Below are 25,388 nucleotides of genomic sequence, written 5' to 3' on the forward strand. Positions count from 1 at the left end.
CCTAAACATTTTTAATTCTGTTATTCTGCTTTCTTTTCTTGTACATACAAGATAACTACATCCTTTCCATGTAGAAAATGGGATCAGATGATCTTCATGTCTATTCCTGAGCTTTAAATTACCCCACAAGATTCTTCCATGATGCTTCTGCCAATATGGCTGTCTCTCAGCATGTCCCTGATGAGGAAATCATTACATAGAAGGATCTGTAATCTTGAGTTATGATACAGAGAAGAATGACACACAGAGAAGTCATCCAACACTTTAAGATGAGTGAGAATCAGATGTTATTGCATGCTCATTGAGTTTTGGAACTGCTTGCTTCAAAAAAGAAGTTTAATTATCCTAAAATCTACAAGAAAGTCCTTATCAGGCAGAACTAATGGCAAACAAAGCCTAAATAATATAGCACTTGTCTCAAAGTCAAGCATAAGTTTTAAGAAAACAAATATGGATAGGATGACTAAAAACTCTACCATTATGAGCAGTAAAATATAACTACTTTAGACCTAAGGAATGAAGGAGAGTTTTGAAGTTTATTAGTTTGCAAACTTTTCAGCTCCATAAAGACACTGAAAGTATTTGGTAGAAGATTCATCCACTCAATATATAAACCAAATAACAAAACCCAAGTTAATTATTAATTAAGAGAGAATGTGCTTTTGAGAGGCTATGAACAAACACAAAGTGAGCTGATGTGTGTGTTTAGGGTTTGAAAAAGTGCAGAGTTCTGGAATGGGCAGATGGTCAGAAACAGAACTTGATCTTTAGATATAAAGTGACTTGTTGCCCAACTGTCTTTAAGGAGTGTGATCACTAGGGTGAGGATGTTATTGAGTCAGCTAATTCTGAGGGTGCCAAAGTTCACACTGCCAAATAGAGTAGGTTTAAAGCCAGTTCATACTTTTACTTCTTACAATGCCAGGGGAAAGTGCTGTTTATACTGGATCTCATCAGGCCTGTGATAGAGTGCTTGCCTAGGGTTCTAGGTAGTTCTAATATAGTCATTACTAAAGTGTGAACAAAGAGCATTAACTGAGGGTACAAAAATAAATTATAATGAAGAACTGTGTCTGTAAAAGAACTTGGGTAAAGTTGGTCAGTCCTAGCCACAAAGAGTGACTTTTGAAATTAGTAATTCAGAAGCCCACTCAGCTGTGTTGGTCGAGATACTATAAGCATGGACTTAAATCCAACCCCTACCTTTCCATGTACAAGCTTCCACACTGTCTAATTTCCATCTCCACGGACTCCTAGGAGAAAAACAAACAAGGAAGACTTGACTGTAGAGTAGGGCCAGCATAAAGGATAAAGCCATTCTCTCTAAGTTACAGAAGCTAGCCTACACAAAACACTTCTACCCTCCCACAGTGGCAGCAGTCCAAAGCCTGCCTCACCAGATGCCATCAGCAGGACTGAACAGCAATAGCTGTGTGTCTTTCTTTTTCTGAATGAGAGACTGTAATGGGCTTATCCTATGCCTTTCATCAATGTATATTAGTTCCTGGAAATAGTGTATCTGTAGAATTGACTCCAGTGACTCTTACTGGAATCATTACTAGAGTAACTATAACTTGGAACCCGAGTGTTCCTCACATCCCAAGGGCTAAAGCCCTGGTCTTCTGTCTCTGGCTCTTTGAGGAAGTAGTCAAATTTGTCATCTTTGTAACATTGTGATAGTCTCTTCATCATTCAGAATGTGACTTTGAGGGGGATGGTTGGACCTTCTTCCTTTCTCTTCTCATGGTCATAGTAGTTTTAAAAAAATGGCCCCAATAGGCTCATATATTTGAATGCATGGTCCCCAATTGGTGCAATTGTTTGGGAAGGATTAAGAGGCTTGGCCTTGTTAGAGGAGGTGTCTTGCACAAATCCTAATTAGTCTTACAATAAAAACCCAGAGCCAGATATTGGGGTAAATGCTAGAAGATCAGAGGAAACAAGTCACGGGACTTCTCACCTCTCCAAATCCTCAGCTGAAAAGAAAAGATACTGTCTCCATGAATCCTCAGACAGAATGTTCCTGAGTCCTCAGCCAAAAAGTTCTCTAGTTCCTGACTCCTCACACCTTATATGCCTTTCTCCACCCAGCTGTTTCACGTCCTATCTCAACCTTCCTAGTGCTGGGATTAATGGCATGTGTGCTTCCCAAATACTGGGATTAAAGATGTGTGCCACTACTGCCTGGCTCTGTTTCTCTCCTAGACTGGATCAGTCTCATATAGCCCAGTGTGGCCTTGAACTCACAAAGATCCAGATGGATCTCTGCCTCCTGAGTGCTAGTATTAAAGGTATGTGCCAGCACTACCTGGCCTCTATGTTTAATATAGTGGCTGTCTCTGTCTTCTGATCTTCAGGCAAATTTTATTAGAGAACAACAAAGTATCACCACAGAGGTGTGTCACTAGGGATGGGCTTTGAAGTTTCAAAGCTCACAGCATTCCCAGTGCCCCCCTCTCTCTGCCTGTTGGTTGTGTACCAAGATGTAAGCTCTCAGCTGTTGCCCCAGAGCCATGCCTGCCTGCCTGCTGCCATGATAGTCTTCTACTATGATAGTCATGGACTCTAACACTCTGAAACTGTAAGCCCCAAATAAACTCTACCTTCTATAAGTTTCTTTGATCATGGTACCTTATCACAGCAATAGAAAAATAACTAAGACATTGGTTTTGTTCTACTGCAATATTTATGTTATGGGGAGCCTCCTTGCCACAATTTCAAAGCAACAGAGAAGACGAGTGTGGGCTTAACCTCTGAACCCATAGAAGGTATTTCTCTTTAGAAGCACATTGTCTCAAATAGTTGAAAAAGTGGTGGAAAGCTAACACTAAAATGTAAATCAGAGAAAAATTATACATAGCCAAGAAAAAGGACACAAAACTAGAGTGAATCCCCTGAGAGTGTATGATGAATACAAGATGAGCACAGGTCCTACATCAGTTTGGTATATATTTAGAATATCTCTGCAAATAGTCATTTACTACTTAGAGATGAAAATTAAATGCCATAATGATTAAGAAGGAAGTTGGCTAAAAAATGTTTCATGCTTTTTATACAGGTCAGTTTTTCTCAGTCAATCTGCAAAGTATTTGTGGGGATCAGCCTATAAAAGCAGCCCATTGAGATTGAAAGCTGCTGTGTGTGTGTTGTGTCAAGCCAGGCATCTGCAAGCTTGGCCCCTCATTTCAGTCCTGTTCCTGACCCTAGTCAGAAGGAGAGAGTTGGTGAGATGGAGTGCTAGTGTCCTGGATCTGTGTACTTTGTCAGAGGGAGAAAGTTGGTGAGATGGAGTGCTAGTGTCTTGGATCTGTGCACTTTGGCACATCTTTGCCTCTCAAACATGTGGTATCAAGATGGCCCCATATGTATACATTTTATAAATTCTGATCACGGCTCCAGATTTCTGAGAGCCAGATATTGCCTCTTCTCAGAGATGACTGACAGATTTTACTTATAAACAACAACAAAAATGTTTGCTTTGGGGGAATTTATGTAAAAATAAAAACACAAGTACATTTTTCAAGCCCAAAGGCAAAGAGAAAAATGAGCAGTCTCTGGGAATAAGTTTGGATAGGAAAATGAAGTGAGGAAGAACAGCAAGCACTTCCTGATGCATGTGCTGTTCCCAAAGTGACAAAGAGCAGAGGTCAAGAGTAAAGGGACTAAAGGAAGACTGGGTTCCTTATGCTGAAGGAAAGGGTGTTGGTTGGGGTTTTTTGTTTTGTTTTGTTTTTTTTTTTGGGCGGGGTATGTTTGTTTGTTTGAGAAACATTGAAGTTTTAAGCATGTTAGACAGAGGGGATGGGATCTGAGCTATGGGACTGGAACAAAAAATATGTTGAGGCAAAGCTATTTTTTGTTTGTTTTATTTCATAATGATAAGAGGGGAGGTGCATTGTTTTGTTTTCTGCAGTTACTAACAAATAGGAAATTATAACTAAGTTATAGGAAACTAAGTAGGAAAACCTAAGTCAGAACTCCTTGGGTCTTCTGTGGTGTGGCTATAGACATATGAATCTGGAATTGGTTTTCTCGTTTGAAAAGTGAAGATGGGTCTGAGGGATTGACTGTGGGGCAAGTGTAAGCAAGTGTGAAGACCAGAGTTTGGATCATCAGAACCTACCTAAACCCAGATGCAGAAATACTGCACAAACACCCATTCATTCACCATATACATACAGGTGCAAAGATAACATGGCAGCGATAATATATATTTAGCAAAACTATTTTAAGTATTATATTAGATGCATACAGAAGTCCCTAACACTGTGTCTGATAAAACAGGTACACAGCAATCAATTATTTTTGTTAATGACTGCATGATACGTTAAGCCAGCATACATTTTCATGATGTTTTGCAACCTCTCATACATTAGACACTGTCAATAAACATTCATTTCTGCTGGTTCCACCTGTGCTAAAGAATAAATGAGAAATAGAATCAAAATCTAAGGAGGCCTTTCTTTACTTGTAAAAGCAAAAAGAAGTGTGATGCAAAAACTTACAAAAGAACATCTGTCAAGTGAAATCCATGTTTCCTTGAGAAAGTTCTAGATTTTGCTCATAAATAAATATGAAATTTATGGGGCAGGTTTAGGATCATGCTGGGTGGCCCTCTGTGCTGCCTGTACAATACCAGGCACAGAATACTTCTTAAATCCAATAGCAATAGGTCTCTCCATCTGGGTCCAGCTCAAAATGTAGTCAAGAGTTACTGGACCAAGAACTGAGTGCGGCTGTTAGCCAGACCTAAGTTCTGCTTCTCCCAATCTGCACGCCTTCTGTGGTTTTCACTGTAACTGCTAACCAGCAATGCTCAATCTAGCCATCTGGGTTCAAATATATGCAAAATTACAAACACTGGCAGGAGCCTCTGCTCAGAGGAGGTACCGTGTTTATTCAAGAGCATGGCGTGATAGCAATCGGCAGCTGGCATATGAGCTCTTTCTTAAGGCAAAAAATGAAATGACCCATGTTAGGAGGCTTTATTAAAGCCTCATGCCCTTGGCACTGGTTTGATTTTTAGAAAAAAAAAAACAACAAGAAATGCAGTAGGTGAGTAAAGGGGGAAGAGAGGGTTAAAAAAAAAAAAAAAAACAACTCATGAAATCAGCTTTAGATATGTCTTTTTCACCATGAAAGAGTTATATAATGGGGGCCAATGATAGGCATCTATAAAGAAAACACTATACCTTTCTTAATACACATCTAAGGTTTCATTGTTAAAGACTCAAAGTTTCCAAATCAGAGAAAAGTATTACTTCATGGTTCCCAAGTTTCCAATCACTTAACATATGAAACAGTGAAGCTTAGCGTCAAGTGCTGGGAGTAAGCTGTTTGAAGTCGACAAGACCCAGACAAACGCAGCATGGCCTTAAAACCGCGCTGCTGTTTAAAAAGACATCACTTTGTAATAAAACCCTGCATCCTGGTGCTCTCGGTGACAAGGTTTCCTTTATGGTCTTACCAGTGAGGAGCTGTTGCCACACCTGGCTGCTGGTGATGAGTGGCAGGTCGCAAAATCCGAATAAACACACAGCTGCAGGCCTGGATGCCAATGGAAGTGTGTTACTTTTCTTTGCCCTCAAAAAACTTATATTCTCTGCAAAGAAGATATCAACTTCTGAAGGATGCAAAGGGTTAAGAGCATTGAGATATTTATTATCAAAGTGGCTACAAGTGTCATTAGGATCCTGAGCAGCTCTTCAGATTACAGGGCAGCCATTGACTTGAGGGAATCCAGTCAACAGGAATGTTCTATTTTTCTGTTTGCTCTAGGCAATGAGGCTGTGGTAAGAGTGAACAGCTAACTCAACACTGAGATGTTGTGCGGTGATTAAAACACAACACACTACCTTCACAAACAGTCCTTTGTCATCACCATGGAATATTTAGGGGTGATGGATAAACACCATGGAACTAAATCCTAATCTAGAAACAATCATGCCAGCCTGTCTTAACACACGATACACAGAAATTCACACATGCAGAGATAAGATGTGTATATGTGACTTCTTTAAATGCATAGCCCAGGGGCTGGAGATACATACAGATCAGTGGTTAAAAGCACATACTTCTCCTGCAGGGGACCCCAGATCAGTTTTCAGCACCTATACTGGTGGCCCACAACCAGCTCCAGGAAGATCTAATGCCTCTGCACTCACACATACACATACACATACATACACATACATACATACATACATACAGATATACATATCACATACACACATACATGCATGTGTATATATGTACACATATATGTACACATACATAAACAGCATATACACACCTACTTACACATACATACACACACAAGATACACACACACACACACATATACACGCCTAATCTTAAAAATAGTTTAAAAAAGTAGCCCAGAGTATGGCACACGTGACTCATACTATTCCGTCATTTTTTTATATAAGTCATCTGTTGGGAACCTTTCTCCCCGACTTTGTCTGCACATGCATGCAGACACACATTCATGTCAGTGGTCGTGTATTTCATTAAATCAATATCTCACAGTGAAACCATCACCCAGCTAAGCAACATATGTATGGTTCCAATGACCATGCTTCACATAGACTTCCCTGTTCTCACAAGCATGTTTCTTCCCATCATTATCTTTCTCCTTTAAAAATAAACTGTCCAAGACTGGAGCAGCACAGCAGACCACAGTGCCTGCTGCTCTTCCAGAGGACTGGTGCTCAGTTCTCAGCACATGCATGGGAATAACCCATAACTCCAGCTTCAGGGGATTCAAAGCTCCATCTGGTGTCTTCAGGCACCTGTACACAACTGTACATGTGTGCATGTATGCACACACACACACACACACACACACACACACACACACACACATACAGAGAGAGAGAGAGAGAGAGAGAGAGAGAGAGAGAGAGAGAGAGATGCACAAATAAAGATAAGTTGAATCATTTAAATATATAATAATATAAACCTTACATGCAAACACACATGTACACATGCACATGATGTATGGCATGTTTTCTCTGATGTGGCTTTTATTATAAAAGGGTAGCACATTATTTGTGGCTTCCTTTTGTCACTCAGCTTTGTTCTCAAAACTAAAACATATTGCTGAGGGTATCTTATTCCTGTGAAATATCCTACAGGGCTGAGATACTGTCATTGAACCCATCTGGTGTGGATGGCCATTTGAGTGATTAGAAGTTTGTATGTGTGTGTCTGTGCATGTGCTGCTCCTGTGGGCACACCTCCACACTTCCACTCAAAGCACACAAAAGTCCATGAGCCTGTCAGCTGCTTCATGTTCTCAATCATACTTGGGAATGTGTTTGTTTTGTTTTGTTTTGTTCTGTTCTGTTTTGTTTTTTGAGACAGAGTTTCTCTGTGCAGCCCTGGCTGTCCTGGAAATCACTCTGGAGACCAGGTTGGCCTCGAACTCACAGAGATCTACCTGTCTCTGCCTCCAAATATTGAATTACCACCACCCAGGTGATCATGTTTCTCTTTTAACTTATTTATTGTTTGTGTGTGATGGGTGTATGCATGTACACATGTGTGTAAGTGCCTATGCACATGCACGCACATCTGTAGACCAGAGGTTGATATCAGATATCTTCCTTCATGGCTCTTCATTTACTTTTGAGACAGAGTCTCTCCTTGAAACTGGGCCTCACCAATTGGCTATCGTGGCTGACCAATGAGCTCTAGGGGACCATCCTGTGTCTGGCCCGTGGCATTGGGAATTGGAGGCACACGACAACAAATCCGTTTCTTTAACACGGTGCTGGGGGTCCAAACTCAGACCCTCAGGCTCCCATGCGAACACGCTGTCGAGTGAGCAGTTTCTCTCATTGCCTGTGTTTGTCCCTTTACTTTTCTTATGGTGGTGTGGGCATATCAAAGGGCTTTGACTGACGTTTTCCTCATGGCTGCCAAAGCTAAGTGTCTTGCGATGTTTTTATAGACATCTCGGCATTTTGTTTCTGACCCACTTCCATTTTCTGTTTGTTTAATTGTAAAAATTTTAAAGAGGAAACTTTCAATTTGTTGTTGCAAAGTTGATGAAAGATATTTTGTCCCATGTCCTTTCTTATGCTCAGTGATATCTTTTAAGGAAACTTTTATATTTTAATACAAGTTTATTGTGGTTTTCCTTTTTTTTTTTTTTTTTCTAATACCAACTGGGTTTCAGGAATATTTTTCTTTCTCAGAAGGTATAGCCTTCTAAAATCTTTTGATGATACACTGAATAAGACATATTAAATCTTTTTAACTATATATATATATATATATATATATATATATATATATATATATATATGTAGCCTTTCATGTTTATTTCCCAAACTTAACGGTGTTACTTTTCTATTTAGATCTACACTCTAGCTAAAGTTTGTTTGAAATGTCATAATAGTCGAGAATGTTTCATGTGTTTAAGCCATACTCTATGGGAAAGTGGCACCTTGTGGACATGGGGCCAAAGGCAGATGTCAGACTATAGGGGTGGGACTTGGTGGTTACAGGCCGGGTCTCTTTCGGCCCAGGCCCTCTGCTTCTTGGCTCACAGTGCATCACCAACTGATCCTCCTGTCCTGTTGCCACAGACAGAGCTCCAGCCACCGCCCATCCCCTTCCGTGATGGAATGTGCCATACCCTATTATTAAATAGTTTGCTCGCTCTGCAGCATACTTACAAGGGTCACTTCGGAATTCTAATAGTTTGGCCATAAATCATTTGGATTTCCTATACCTGGAACCAAAATTGCAATTTACTTGACTTCTTCTCCAAGTGTCATGTCTTCTGTTTCTTTTTCTTATCCTGTTGCTCTATGTAGGACCCCCAAAACAATGACAAGAGTGCAGTGCCCTTCTCTGTCCCCAACATCAAAAGGAAATCTTTTAATAAATCACCCTCAAACATGATGGAGGTGTTTGTAGATTCCTTTACTAGACAAAGGGAGCATCTTGCACTCCTAGAGTCTAAGTGTGTTCATCATAAATGAATGTTAAATCAAATGTTTATCAGAATGCAGTTCTGTAAAGACATCAACATTCAGATAGGAAGATCACATAACTTTGCTCCTCTTTCCTTCCAATGTAATAACAGCTTTAAAAACATAACCTGGATCAATCCTAATAGACTCTGGCTTTCACCACGGTTGATTCCCTTTGCTGACCTTTATGGACTTTTCATCTGTTTTCATATGATAAGCATGCCCATCATTTTCCTTAATTAACACATTCCCATGGCAGCTTCCTCTTGAACCTTAACCATCATAGAATGAGTTAGCAAGTGTCCCTTCATGAATCTGCTCCGGAAGTGTTCTCTAATATTGGTTTAAATGTTGAGGAAAAACTGGGAGTAGAAACTTCTGGGCTTGGAGTTCCTTCTCAGGAGAATATTTAGTAATTGGCTAAAACCATGAATGTAACTATTTTGTGTTCCTGTTTATTCTTGAGTCTGTGTTGGAATGGTGTGTTTTTCCAAACTATGTACATTTATCTAAAAGTTCAGATTTATTTACATATAATTGTTTATAATTTTCTCATGTTTTAGATGCTTGTATGAAATGTAAAAACAAATACCTTTTCCAGAAATGTATTTTAAGGTGTTTGGTTGGTTTTTTGTTTTGGGTGTTTTGTTTTTTTGGTATAAGCTAGACCCTTGTGCTGAAGTCTGGTCTATCCTGGGATTTTATTATGTTGAGCCTAGGCTGTCTCATGCTCCAGATCTTCCTATTTCAGCCTCCTGAGTGCTGGTATAATAAGTGTGCATCACCATACCCGGCAAGTTGTCAGATGTCAATTACCATTTTGTTCTAATTATTTTTAATTTATATCATGATTATTTTTGATCCATGAGTTATTGTTTAGTTTTCAACATTTGTGGACTTCCCAGCTATCTTTCTCATTAGCAATTCCCCTTAAGTGTAATCAGAGAACATAGCCCAAGATTCAAGCCTTTAAAATCGACTGGCCCTTGGTTTTGAATGTGTAATTTACTCGTGTTAGTCGACAATCATCTAATTCCTTCACTGTCTTTTCAGGTGTTCTAGATTTCTTGCTGTCTTTTTCTTTTTATCACTTGTTTATATTACTTTAAAAAATGTATCTTAATCTTTGTTGTACTTGTTTGTCTCTGTAGTTTCAATTTTTTGTTTTAAATATTTGTCCTATGTACAGGGGAGGCTATCTAGAACTGCTGTATATATGAAATGTGTATATCTTGCTATAAAAAAATCTTTCCTTGATTTTCAAATGTCCACCCCAATTAACTTTGGAATACTATTTGAGCAGTGTATCTTTTTCTACCATTTAACTTTACTTTAAACACTCTATTCTTGAAGGTAAGGCCTGTTCTTTCTTTGCATACTATTCTTTGATTTCAACAATTTCATTGTTCTCTGATAGTTTTGTAATTATAACTATGTTAGCATTCTTTTTTTTTTCATAATGGAAAAATATATTTAATGATAAAATTATTATTGAGTATAATTACAGTTGCAATTAATAAACCTGATTCCATCCCACTGACAATGTGTCTTTATGGTTGTCAGTACCATGCTCTTTTGATTACTTTAGTGTAACTTGATCAGGGATGGTGATACCAACATTGGTATTTTCACTTACAGGTTTAGCTATCCAGTGGTCTTTTGTGTTTCCATATGAATTTTATGGTTTTTGTTCAAATTCTTTGAACAACTGTGTTGGAGTTTTGAAGAGGCTTACATTCATTGTGTAGATGCTTTCAATAAAGAACTCCTACAGCAACCTGGGGTTTTTTGTTTTGTTTAGTTTTTTCTTTGAGGATGCCAGTGGTGTGTACCAGAGAAAAGACAGCATCATTCACAAATGGTGCTGGGAAAACTGCATACTATATGCAGCAGGATGAAACCAGATTCTCATGCCACACTTCACAAAACTCAACTCTAAGTGGGTCCAGGACTTCAACATAAGATCTGATACTTTAACAGTGTTAGAGAAGAAACTAGGGAAAACTCTTTAAATAATAGGCACAGGAAAACACTTTACACACAGAACTCCAATAGCAAGTATTAACAACTAATGAATGGAACCTCCTAAAATTGGAAAGGCATCTGTACAGCAAAGGACAGCATCACTTGAGTGAAGAACTGGCCTACAGAATGAGACTTCTTTTTACAGAAGATTCTACGTTCCCTTATGATTCCACAGGGGATATCCACAATTCCAGGGAGCGGCACGGTGGCAGCAAGTAAGCCTTTGATCTACTTTGTTCCTTTTCTATTGTCCTACTGAAGACAACAAAATTTTGACCAAGATTAATGCTGTGCTATTACTTTTAATATCAAGTTATTGAAAGCCACTTATACCTTCAACTTTAGAAAGGTGACGAAATAAATTGACACATCCATTTGCTATTTGGGTGTCTAGATTATGAATCGTTGTACATCCTGAGTTTGTCTGTATGTGCTTGGGGATTTTTAACACTTCTTAAACTAGCATTTCAATTTCATATATGTTCAAGACAGTGAAAAAGTGTCATCATCACAAAATACCCCGAAGTGGGTATAATTAACTTCATTTTGTGCTTGAAGGAAGAAAGATGAAAAAACCAAGCACATATGTTAGCATTCTTAATCCAGTTTTTCCATCTTTTGTGACTCTTCTTTGGTTCTCTATTTTTGTTAGATATTAATTCATTTGGTCCTATTTCTTGCTATTTCAGTTATGATATAAGAAAGCTTGAGCAATAACATGATTTTTTAAGATAATGGTAATTTTATATTCTGTCTGGTACTTTGGGTGGGGAGAATTTATCCTAGTCAAATCATACATTGAATACTATCAATTTTTTCAAGGTGTGTGTGAGAGCGAATTTGTCTGAGTAGAGTTAGTTCCCACTTCTTAGTGCAGAACCTTGGTAGGATCTGACCAGAAGTGTTGTGTTTAACAAAGACACTGAAAGTTATAACAAAGGCCCTTTGTAGGCAGATCTTGAAAATGAAGAATCAGCCTAAGGAGGAAGTGGATATGATTAGTGTGCTGGCCTCTCTGCTTGCCCCTTCTCTCCTTCATCTTTGTCTTCTGAGATAATGTTACCCTAGGAGCTCCTAGTGGTTCAGTGACATCAGTGTGATTCAGGCTTTCTAGTTGTCTTAAGGACCATGGTATGCTGCTGTCAGCTACACTGGAGCCATCACTGGATTTAAAAGCATGAATGATTGCATAATTAAAAGATTTCAAAGGTAGAGCAACATTTGAGTCAAGAGGGGGAAAAATGAAAGATCTGGAGAACAGACCAAAGAAATTTAACATGAAGATATTTTCTGAAAATGAATTAAATCACGTGACTAGAGAGATGGCTTGGTGGTTGAGAGCACATATGGCTCTTGCCAAGGACCTGGGTCAGTCCCCAAAACTGACAGCCAACAACAGTCTGCAACTCCAGTTGCAGGGGATACGATGCTGTCTTCTGGCCTCAGTGGGCACATATACCACAGGTGCACATACACATACATATAAACAAAAAGTAAGTGCATTGGTGATGGTGGTGCACACCTTTAGTCCCAGCACTCGGGAGGCAGAGCCAGGCGGATCTCTGTGAGTTCCAGGCGAGCCTGGTCTGCAAAGCGAGTTCCAGGAAAGGCGCAAAGCTACACAGAGAAACCCTGTCTCGAAAAACCAAAATAAATAAATAAATTAATTAATTAATTTAGAAAAAAAAGAGAGAAAATAATTTAATACTGAGGTTCATCAAATTGGCTTATTTTTTAATTATGGAAAGAGTAGCTATGCATGGAGTTTGAGGCAGGAGGATTGCCATGAGTTTAGGACCAGCAGGAGACACATTGAATTCAAAAACAACTTGAAATCATAAGACTCTGATTCATAAAGGCAAACAAATGGGGAGAAAAGGAATAAGGAGAAAGAGAAAAAAATTGATGAATTTAAAGACTGAACTCAGACAACATGCTTCACAATGATACATTTTAAGGAGTTATTTCTTTTATGTGTATGTGTTTGCCTGCATGTATGTGTGTTATGTGTGTACCTGGTGCCTGTGGAGGCCAGAGGCCAGAAGATGTTGTTAGTTCCCCTGGAACTGAAGTTATAGATGATTGTAAGCTGCCACATGCTGGGAACCCATCCAGAATCCTCCACAAAGCATCAAGGGCTCTTAACTGTTGAGTGATCTCTCAAGCACCTCAAAATTGTATTTTTTTAAAAAATAAAACCCACATTTTGTCATGCCATTAAAAAGAATTTCTGAGCCGGGTGGTGGTGGTACATGCCTTTAATCCCAGCACTCGGGAGGCAGAGCCAGGCAGATCTCTGTGAGTTCGAGGCCACCAACCTGGGCTACCAAGTGAGCTCCAGAATAGGTGCAAAGCTACACAGAGAAACCCTGTCTCAAAAAACCAAAAATAAAATAAAATAAAATAAAATAAAATAAAAAGAACTTCTGAACTCAGGAATATTTTTTCTAGATTCCCAGACCAAAGGAATTTACCAGCCATCAGAGAATGAAAAATTAAAGTCCAGAGGGATGTTCCTTCATGCTGTCTATGACAGCTACACTCAGAGAAACACATTAAGAAGGGCAGAAATGATGTAAAGAAATGAGGAGATCATGGGACCTGTGTACACTGTGGCTGGTCATGTGACTGTTTAGAAAAATTAAAACATAGAATAATCACATAACTCAGCAATTTTCCACCCAAATTTATACCCACACTAAAGAGACATAAAATTGTATACATGAATAATGACCATTGCCTCCATCATACTAGATGTAAAGTGAGAAAAAGCCTGCATATGAACTGATGAAATAGGACCTATCCACACAATAAAACAAGATTGAAAATAAAAAGAGCAATGTCTTAATGTTCTTAATTCCTAAAGCATGATTACATTTCAGACCATTGTATTAAGTGAAGTACGTCACCCACAAAGGATCTGCAGTTCTAAGACTCCTCTACTATATTATGTTGTAAATAGGAAACTCTAGAGAAAGAAAATTGATTGATGGCTTCTTAGAGCTGGGTGGGGTGGTGGTGGGAAGAATGAACACAGCATTTTGTGTAGTGTTGAAAATATTCTAAAATTGATTGCTATGATACATGCATAATTCTATTAGAAGATTCCAGGGAAATACAAAAAGAAACACAGAATGGCAATTCAGGGTCTGTAAAGATTGCTCAGTGGTTAAGAGCAATTACTGTTCTTCCAGAGGGCTGGAGTTCATTTTCTAGCACCCATGTTAAACAACTTAAAACAACCTGATAACTCCAGCTGCAGGTGATTTGGTGCCCTCTTCTGGCCTGTGTGGATACCTGCACTCACAAGTGCATATGCTCCCGTACTGATATACACACATAAACATAATTAAAAATAAAATACATCTTTAAAAAAGATTGTTAATCTTTTTTTGCAACAGATGTTAGGGTAGAAGGAAGGATATGAGAACTAAGTAGCTGAGAAAATAATGACTCTCACAGTGACAATCCTAACATATGCAACAAACAGCTCTGCAATGAAATGACTAAAACTAAATAATTTTAACTGTAAGAAAAGTCTAACAAGAGGTAAAGTGTACCTTTCTCCTCAGAGAGACTTCCGGCAACAACATAGAAGAGTAGAATAATATGAGAGAGAACTTCATTTACTGCACCCATGGTCACAGAAAGAGCTCATGTTCTGGTGGACATGTGTGACTGTGAAACCTTTCATGTTCTTGTTCACAATGTTATCAACTTGAAAAGATCAGAAGGCCACATGAAGTCATAGCCATCGAAAATCAACTGGAAAGTAAGTCACTTCTTTCTGAAGTAGTTAAGAATTTGAGTCATAAGTATTTGGAACTTAAGAGGCATGCCTTTTAAGGATAATTAGATCACAAATAAAACATCATAAATGACTATAAACCACTCAGAGAGAAATGTAAAGAAGAATAATTCACATCAGAATTCACAGGCCATGGTGATAACTATACTCAGAGGAAAAGCAATAACTTAACTGTCTTCACTTTTAGAGAAGTTGAAAAATAAGGAAATGTACTGCCATCAACTTACCATCACATGATAACTAACATTCAAAGTAAGTTATTTTGTGTATATGTTATTATAAATGTTCACATATGTTGGGGTGTGTGCGTATGTATTCCTGTGTTTGGAGGCCAGAGTTTGGTGTTGACTGTCATTTTGATCACTTCCTGCCCTTTTTTGTGGTGGTAGTGGTGGGTGGGGAGACAGGGTTTCTCACTAAATCTGAAGCTTGTGGATTCAGTTAGGCTGGCTGGTCGATGAACTCAGGGGATCTATCTGCCCCACACACACACCCACTTCACCCCTGGATTGGGGATTTCAAGTGTATACCAACACAAGCTTTGGCTTGGGTCCTGTGGATTCAAAATTCAGATCTCTGTGCCTGAATTTTACCAACTAAATCTTTAAATCACTGCAATACAATGTCTCCAGTCAGAATCTGCTTACAAGAACTCTATATCCAGGACTGTATCACATATTTCTGATGAAAATAAAAGTCTGTTTTAATAGCTTAAGTTTTATTATTAGTGATGATGTCAGGAAAGAATTGAATTTTCAAAACCATCAGTTACTTAGGCAGAGTAATTCAGTTACATCATCTATTTTTTCTTTTTTTGAGGGAGAAGCATAGCCCATAGACATTATGAGCAGTTGAAAGAGTGTTTCTCCTCTAAAGCCTTTGTGAACAGCTAGATGGAGTCTTGGTGGGGTTTCTTGTTTATTTTCCCTAGATTTGTACAGCAGAACTTAGATGTGGCTACCTACTTGGGCAGCATAACTCAACGGCGGTCTTTTTCACTGAACGGCTTCACACCTGTGGGTCCACAGATGGGACCACAGCTGTTTCCACTGTCCTTGTGTCTTGGTGTCCAGTGGAGATGAGTGTTCAACTGAGCCAGGGCAGTCAGGAGTCATGTGTGTGGGATTCTGGAGGAACCTGGGCTGTGAGATGCTCTTTCCTCCTCTTTGGTTTTTAAGAGGTCAGTGTGTGAACCACTTCAATGCCTCCCACTGTTCCCTGCCTTTTACAATGCCAGTGTGAGCTGCAGTGGGGAGCAGGTTTATGGTGCATGCCATTCAATTTAGACTCGACTAGAGCAAATGATTGCAATGATTGGGAGGAAAAAACTGGAAAATAAGTCCCTGATGTAAAACTGGTCACAGGGCCAGAACAGTAGTGCCAATTATGATTTCAGCAGCACACCAATGTTATTTTGACAACAGTCTTTTCAAACATATAGAGTTTATTATTAGCGAGGGTGAGCATATTAAACCACATGTTTTCCTAGGGCAGCCAGTTGTCTTTGTATTTGAAGCTAATATTTGAAGTTTCCATTTGCTGTTGTTTTGTTCACTTTTTGTGTCCTTACTTGAGGAGTGGCCCTGGCAGTAAACCAGGATGAAGACAAAAAACTGTCTGGAGGGTTGTCCCAGCATGGGCGTAGCCCTGGGGCACACATAGAACTTCCCCTAGAATTCTGTCTAGTGTTTCTTTCCTTGATCACAGGGGTTAGAAGCAGCAGGTTATTATATGTGGTAAAGCAACCACTCAAACAATGAAAGCTTATTACATTTCTCTTATGTTAAAGTTAGGAATTCAGGTCCTATAAAACCCATGACATAAACTGCATGATGCAAGCTCCTTTGTCAAGGAGCTCTTGAGAAGATGAGTCATAGACAAATAAATATTAAATCATGACTCACGAGCTGTGCAATACTGTCTTATATAACAGCAAAAGTGGGAAGACTTTGAGGGTAAACTGAATCCCCAACAATGAGGATACATTTGGAGGATACATGGAAGATAACTGTGGGAACACGGCTTCTGATGCTGGTCGGATGAAGGTTCATGAAGAATGTAGAGATGAGATTAGTCAGTATTGGAAAACCCTGCACTGACTATTCTCTGAAAACAAACTCCATTTTTATATTGATGTTTCCTGGGAACATTCATAACTTTTGGCATCTCTTCTAAACACAGAGCACAAATTCCCTTTTTATGTTTCATAAACTCCTAGACTGAGTTTTCCTGAGTGCCACATGGCAAGAACATAAAGTCATTTCAAATAGGACCACTCATTAACCTCCTGACCCCACACATTAGACCACTTATCTAATTTTCATGAAACTGTACCCATCCACATAAATTTAAGACATAGTCCCACAGAGATAATAACATCAAATATATGGCCAAAGGCAGTCACAAGGAAACAGCCTGGCAGCCTGAGCCAACCTTTACCTGCTCCCAAGCCTGATAATAGCTCATGGCTAGATGAAGCCCTGTTGAGTTCAGCCTTTGAAAATCAAGAAAGTTTCAAAGGTGCCCATTTGTTAGAAACTGCACCCAGAGGGACCTGGGTAAGTGGCATCTTTGAGGCTTGTGTTACCTCCTTGTGGGGTTTCATTCATTGGCCTATTGCTCTGAAGGCCTCTGATCCATCCATTCCTTCATTCAGTTACTTGGCTCAATATTTGCTGCTGTTTTCCAGACAAGGGAATAATCTGGTAGTGAATAAACTTTAATACTTAATTTCACTAAGACCACTCAGATAATAAACTACATAAAATATATGTGATTCAAAAATCACACTAATTGTGTCATTCAGAAGTTCCATCAGAACTCTGCATTATTTCATGAAAATTGTTGCTTTCGCACAAAAGGAGGCTTGGTAATTCTTCACTCACTTATCCATCTCCTTCAGTCATGCATCAGCCAAATACTTATGAAGCCTGCAGCCTACCCTTTGTAAGGTAGTGTGCTAGATTCGGAAGACTCTGTGGCATTCACATCTTGGTCCCCAAGGTGCTCCTAGACTCATCAGCACTAGATTGGGTTCACTTGCCAGTAAAGTCATTATTTATCCACAGCCTAATTTCATCCATTTTCGTTAAAGCCTTTCCTTTGGATGATTGTCTGATCAAAGTGCTCACCCTCTTTGTGACAACCCATTCAAGACCACCTCTTCCAAAGGCTTCTTGGAAGGAAAGGATGCAATATGCCTTGGTTTCTGAAGGAGGTGAATGAGTAGAGGGTGCCAAAGAGGAGAGAGCATTAAAAGCTGGAGAGCATGGGAGCTAAGACTAAGACATTTCTTACTTCCCAGAAATGAAAACAGAAAAGGAGAAAGTGCCCAAGAGCACTGGATAGTGGGGAGTGGGGCTGATACCTAGGCTGAGCTAACTGCTTTTATTTATATGGTATGTATTTTAAACTTGTTTTTATTGCCACTGAATAAGAAAATGCTTTAGATTAGCAAAACTTGGGTTGGAGACATGCCAGGAAAAAAAAAACTTATATAGTGACTAATTCTTTTGAAATGATCCAGCTCACAGACTTCCCAGGTAGTGGAAACAGTGTGGTCATGCATAGCCTAGCAGAATAGTAGTCACCTCAGTTATTTATTCAGAAGGGGTAAATACACAGAGAACAAAAATCTAATTACTGTACTTTGATAAGGACATTTTAGTAGCCATATTTGGATCACTGACCTGTGGACATGGCATGGTCAGCACTGGACTTGCACAGGTTATTGTTCTGAGAAAGGAGATATGCACACAAGTGCTCACTCTCCTTGAGGACATATAGCAGCCATTCTAGCTTGTGTATTGTGATCCCTTTGGCAAACCACTATCTCCAAAAATGTTTACCATTCATAACAGTAGCAAAATTACAGTTATGAAGTAGCAACAAAAATAGTTTCATGGTTGAGGGTCACCACACCATGAGGAATTGTATTAAAGGGTGGAAGCATTAGGAAGGTTGAGACCACTGGTAAACCATGGGCAGTTAATAGTTGCAGGGAGGGAGAGAGACATTTCCTCCCATGCTGTACCTGTGTGCAGGTTGCCTGTGCTCCTGTACATAACTCCTCACCTGTAAGCAACCCTAACTGAATCTGTTGGTTCACCACGGCAAACTTGAGTGGGATAACTCCTTCAGTCTGCCATTGTGCCCTCTCTGAACCAAACAGATGTTTGTTCAAGACTCTCCAACAATAGTTCACACAGCACCCCATTTAAAATTGTTCTTAGTGTTTTAGAACCAAGTCAAACTATCTTACTAACTTAATGGCATACTTACTTTGTTTTATAAATATATCAGCCTAATGGATGGTTGGAACACATCATGTATCCTTCATTCAAATTTTTACTCCTAGAGATTTAAACCAATAAACTGAATTTTTACTCTTTATAAGCCATGTTGACTATAAACATATCATAAATTATAAGTATAATCATGTGCTATGAAGAAGCAGAAAATCTCTGGTATAGATGGCAACATCTGATAAATATACTCTTGCTGGATGCTTTTTACTCCAGAATGAAGAAAAATAGGAATGCAGTCAGATATCATGAACCAAAAGTATTATCTCCCAGAAGTGGCAAAGATATATATGAGGGCTTGTTTGTTTTGTTTTTATACTGCATTGGGCTATTATGCTTTTTTAAGAGCTTAAATCTGATAGAATGCCAGCTATGTCTAAATCCTAAAGTATGATATTCCCAATAGAATGTGGGATAGAAAGGCTTGCTTAAGACTACCTTGAAGTTAGAGGCAGAGTCCAGCTGGAGAGGCATCCACTCGGCCCCAAAGTGTCCACTTCCCTCAGCCCCACATGAGAAGCAATCCTGTAAGAAAGAGAACAGGGAAGCTGACCAGTGCTGGATTCTTGGTCTGGTTCTGTGGTCACTTATGAGGTGGATTTGAAGTGCATTTCATAGAAGTGTTACAAAGATGAAAATGAAAGCACAGTATGAATGAGTGGAGGAGTTTCTAAGTGGCATCTAATGTATGCTTCCTGTTTCATGGTAGTTGAGATGATTCTTTCCTGAAGGAATTTCTACTTTGACTCTTTCCATGTTTTTTTTTATTTAACTAGATAGCCAGCTCAATGAGTTGAAGGGATTATGTTCTATTATAAAAATTATTTTCTTGCTGTGCAGGAAAAATATTGCCAATCAAAAGACAGTACATTTAATGAACTAGGAAGCTATCAGCACATGTCCATCTTTAATATTTTATAAAGCCTGAAGCAAGTCCTTCCCTCTTTAGACTCCTATCCAGACACACTGGCCTTCTACCTGACCACTTTTCTCGGACAGCACTGGATGGTCACCTCCCAAGAACTGTTAAATTGTACCAAAGGTGAACTGAGGGTCAAATTTAAAACTCCCTTGAAAAACGGTCTGCTGGGGTGAGGGAAAACCAGCACAACTAGACAGGGAGGCCATGGGAATGTTCTCACAGCTAAGGACCTTCATAAGTGAGTATGCATCTGTCTCCTGCTAAGGAGACACTTCACTCATGCTGTTAGGGTACCCAGCCAAAAGTGGGAACTTGGACACACCTGAAAACTGCCCATTTGCCAAGTCAAACACCAATTCACTAATAACATGTAGATGTGTTAGACTATAGGTGCCTTGAAGCCTGGCACTGGCTGGCAGCTAAGTCATGGAGGCATGGGAATGACCCCTAGAGGAAGCCAGGCTGAAAAAAAAAACGAGAATAAATTTATACATTACATAATATACATTTATATATTTGTATATTTTTGAGAGTGAACAGTCTTCTTGATTTCTTCATTCCTCCATATTAAACATTCTGCCTCATTCCCTACATCAAATCAGGTCTTCTTCAAGAGAATTTTGAAGTTTATCTTCAGTTCACCCTGTGCTGCAAAGAGACAGTTTTTGGTAAATGAACATCCAATACAGCCCTGAGAAAAAGCAGCCACTCAGCAGGCTAGTGAGTCTAATGAGTCCAAACTAGGGGTGAGGAGGTGGGGGTAGGTGTTGGAGTGTGACCAGTGAGATGTAAAATGTGCCTGTCCCACAAACCTGCCAGTCTGAGTTCAATCCCTGAACCCACTTAAAGGTGGATGGAGAGAACTGACTTTCAAAGTCTGTCCTTTGGCTTCCACACATATACCATGGCACAAGTATGCCTGAACTAATTCACTAGTTCTCTCTCTCTCTCTCTCTCTCTCTCTCTCTCTCTCTCTCTCTCTCTCTCTCTCTTTCACACACACACACACACACACACAAATAATTAATAAATAAAAATTTAAAACACATAAGTGGAGACATCAATGGCCACACACTACTAGCACAATCGATGTTGTTGGTTCACTGTAGTCTTTTTTTTTTTTTTTTTTTAATAAAGAAGGAACAAGGAACGAAACAGAAGTGTATCAGTAACAGGGACTCTCAGAAGAAAAGAAAGAAAGAGAATTAGAAGACAGCTGTGACACTATCTAAAACATTTAACATTGGCTAAGAAATCACGCTGTGTGCTGGAAAGTACGAAGGTGTGGCCGGGACTCCCAGAGTAAACGTATCCAGAGTCCAGCAGAAGTTGATTTCACAGACTATGTCATCAAAGCAGCCACTGTTAGCATATACAAGGAACAGAGCATGGGACAGCGTAACCTCAATGTAGAAGGAATACCCAGACAGATGTGAAATCTCTGTCAAGAACTGCATGGACATTCTGAAATCCAATACCACATGCTAGGATTATTTACCACACTTTCTCCTCACATGAGCTCACTTTGGGTAACTGCAAAGCTGAGTAATTTCCAGAGAAAGTAAACATATATAAAGTCCTTAACGGGAGGCTGAACCTACTTGATACAACTGCCATAAAACAGTGGTTCAGATCCACATAAGATCTTCCTTGTGTCTCCCCTATGATGTCATGGGGCTGCCAGTTTCTTCTCTTTGATGTTAGGCTTTCTCAATGCATCTCATTTAGAATGGCAACCCTCCTTGTGATTTCATTTTCCCCCCAAATCTGAGTAAATAAATAAAAGTCTGTTGACTTGGCTTTAACTGTGTTTTTCTTAGGCACCTGATGACGCTCGTCCAGGATGATTCAGTTAACTGGTCTGACAGAATTACATGACTAATGACTGGGAGGCGGGACACTTCGTTCTGGGCTGACAAGCCTGGTGCCTTAGTATGTGAGGCCTCACTTTGGGCCTGTGGTGTTGGAGGTTCCATCTTCTCACACAGAATTGCTCTTGTAAGCAGGGTGATACACTTGTCTTCAGGTGGGTTTTGTGTGTGTTATGTATGTAGTTTCTCTGAGTGTGAAAAGGGGTGGTGGGACACTTAGATGTACAACTGAAGCCAAATCTTGAAAAGAGGAAGGATTTTTAACAACAATGCTGTGAAGTGGGGTGGGAGAGTCCGTTCTCTCAGACTCTGCAAACACTACATCCAAATTCACAAAAGAAGGGGCACAGAGCTTGTGTAGGGACTAGTAGCCTGCAGTATTCTCAGAAATGACAGGAGAGACCAGCCAAAGGAGACCCAACAATAATGAAGTGCAGGGCCTGGCTTTTCTCATCTACCTGGAAAACCTGAAACTCAATCTGGAGGCAGGAGATGCAGCTCATTGGCTAAGAGCACTTGTTGCTCCTCTAGAGTTTGGTTCCCAGCATCCATGTTGGATGACTTACAGCTGCCTGTAACTTCAGTCACAGAGGATCTGATGACCTCCTCTGACTTCTGTGAACACTATACACACATCGCACACACACACCCTTTCTCTCTCTCTCTAAATGTAATAAAAAAAACCTCTTGATTCATTTAAATGTTGCAGAGGATTGGAGCAAACACACCATCTTCCTCATTAGCCAATAGACGACAATAATCCTCATGTAATTTTTGGAGTATTTATGATACAAAATATCTATGATAAGGTATTACATGTGGCCCTCCCTTCCTTGCCCGCACCTGGCCTCTGAAAGCTAGTAATTTTCTCCTTAGTTTGCCCCTCAGCTGAGGGAATTAATCTTTGAGCTGGTCCCTCTTGAAGAAACAACAGAGTAATTGGGCTTGCCGTTGTGTCTTCTACTATTTTGGTGACAATTTTCTGTGACAGGGAAAGAGTTGCTAATTCGTTGCTGTAGAAGATGAAGGCCTTGCAGCCACATCTGGTAAATTACTGCCTTCCTGATCCTGGAGGTAGCAGCAGTACATGGCATTGTTTGGAATTAAGGGGAAAAAAAACACAGCAAAGGAAATTGACTTTTACATTTTCTGCAGACTCTTAAAAAATAAAGATCTCCAAACCAAGTATGTTTCCCTTCTGAAAGCCCCCCATTGTCCAAGACATTGAATTGAGCCAGCCAAAAGATAAATTAAGCAAAACCCCCTTTAGTGTCTTGATGGGAACTCATAGAGGTCAATAGTTTGATTGTGTAGCTTAACTTCTTGGCCCTGGGGTAGAGCCGTGTTTAATGTACAAAAATATGTAATGATACAATAGTTATCTTTTAGGCCTCTTGGGGAAATAACAAGTAGGACTGAGTCTTCTTTGAGTGGGAATCATGTTGCATATTGGATGAGAAATTCAGTTTAGCTCACTTCCAGATGACACCCAGACTGATCATTCTACTTAAGAAGAAGCAAGGACAAGGCTATACACTGAAGCACACATGCAAGGCACAACAACCTTCATTATAATAACTTGAAAGGGATTCAGGTCTGTAAATTCATGGTTAGTATCCATGGCAGGATTGCTAGTGAATAACTTTTATCACATCACTATCATGTTTCATTACATCTGGACATGTGTGGCACCACAATGACTCCCACATTTATTTTCTAGTTCATGAACCTGGATGAACCTGGATGAATAAACAGGAAGACTGGAGAATGTTTCACAGTGGAAATAAGAGGTATGGCCAAAATAAACCAATGCCAGCCATGGTGGTGTCCACGTGTAGTCTCAGCCCATGGAAGGCTGAAGAAGCAGTTGGAACAAAAGTTTGAGGTAAGTCTTGGCTACATAGTGAGTCCTTGTCTTAAAAAAGAAAAAGAAAAAAAAAAAAACAGGCCTACTATTTTGGAAGAGCAGTGATGCTTAGAGGAGAGGGTTCCCTTGGTCCCAGCACAGCAGCAATCCACAGTCATAACATAAGACCCAGGCCACTAACTGCACAATCCCCAGGTGGAGCTTTTCACAAGAGGATGTTGAGATGTGTCCATCTATTATTCATAGTAACAGGTCCTTGTACCTGAAGCTGACAATGTTCAAATGACTTCTGTAAGTGAGTTTGTTACTGTTCATTGTAGGTGAGGGACAGCTGAAGGAAAGAGGGTGTGCTAAGACAGGAAGAGAGAGCCTGGGGATTTTGAAATCATTCTGCTTAGCTAACTCTAGGACTTGTTCCACACAGATGGATAAAGGCAATGTGCAATGACAGCCACCACTACATGGATAGTTGCAATCACAGTAGGAGATGAAGAAGAGCCTATCACCGAAAAGCTTAAGGGCAGGGTCTCTCTGAAGCCTCCAACACTGCCTGTGTCTGATGCTATTCTTTATGTGGCTTGGCCCCTACTCATTACTATGGGTTAGATCTTATGAACCAGGTGTTAGAAGCTTGGTTCCCAGAATGATGCTATTAGATGGTAATGGAGTCTTCAGACAGTGGGGCATAGTAGGAGTTTTTAGCATTCAGAGTATGAAGGGTTATTGTTGTGGAATATTATGTTAAGATGTGCTACATGTGTGTATGCCATGGAATAGTTGTCTTAATGGTGCAAAGATGTATTGCCTTCTTTTGTGTTGCATTTGTTTAACTCTATGAAGCTGTGTTACTTTGCCTGTCTAAAACACTTGATTGGTTTAATGAAGAGCTGAACAGTCAATAGCAAGGCAAGAGAAAGGATCATGGGGCTGGCAGGCAGAGAGAATAAATAGGAGAAGAAACCCAGGAAGAAATGATCAAGGAACAAGAAAAGAAGGAGAAGAGGACATTAGGAGCCAGCTGCCCAGCTACACAGCTAGCCATGGAGTAAGAAGTAAAGAAAGGTGTATAGAGGAGAGAAAGATAAAAGCCCAGAGGCAAAAGGCAGAAGGGATAATTTAAGTTAGAAAAGCTGGCTAGAAACAAGCCAAGCTTGTTTCATAAAAAAAATAAAATAAAATAAAATAAAAAATTTCACCTCCCTGTATGTATTTATTTATGAGCTGGGTGGCAGCACCCCCAAAGAGCAAAGAGTAAAACAACCAACAACAAGTTATAAAATCATGGGGCCCTTTCTTCCCCACACTTCTAGACAATGATATGAGAGCTTTTATACTGACCGCTGCAATGCACTACCTTGAAATTGGCCCCACATCAATCATGGACTGGAACTTCCTAAACTGTAAGCCAAAATAAACCTTTCTTCTTTCTAACTTGACTAGTCTTAGGTGTTTGACACACTACATAAAGGACACATTCTTACGTCTTCTAATCTGAAGTTGCTTAACAAATTGGACACATTTTCTCTGACACCCTCATGTCTTAAAACCAGAAAATTTTCATTGTGATATTTTTTAATGTCCATGCAAAAATTTGAACAGTCCTTCAT

Source organism: Onychomys torridus, chromosome 11 (genome assembly GCF_903995425.1).
Source record: "Onychomys torridus chromosome 11, mOncTor1.1, whole genome shotgun sequence".
Lineage (NCBI taxonomy): Eukaryota > Metazoa > Chordata > Mammalia > Rodentia > Cricetidae > Onychomys > Onychomys torridus.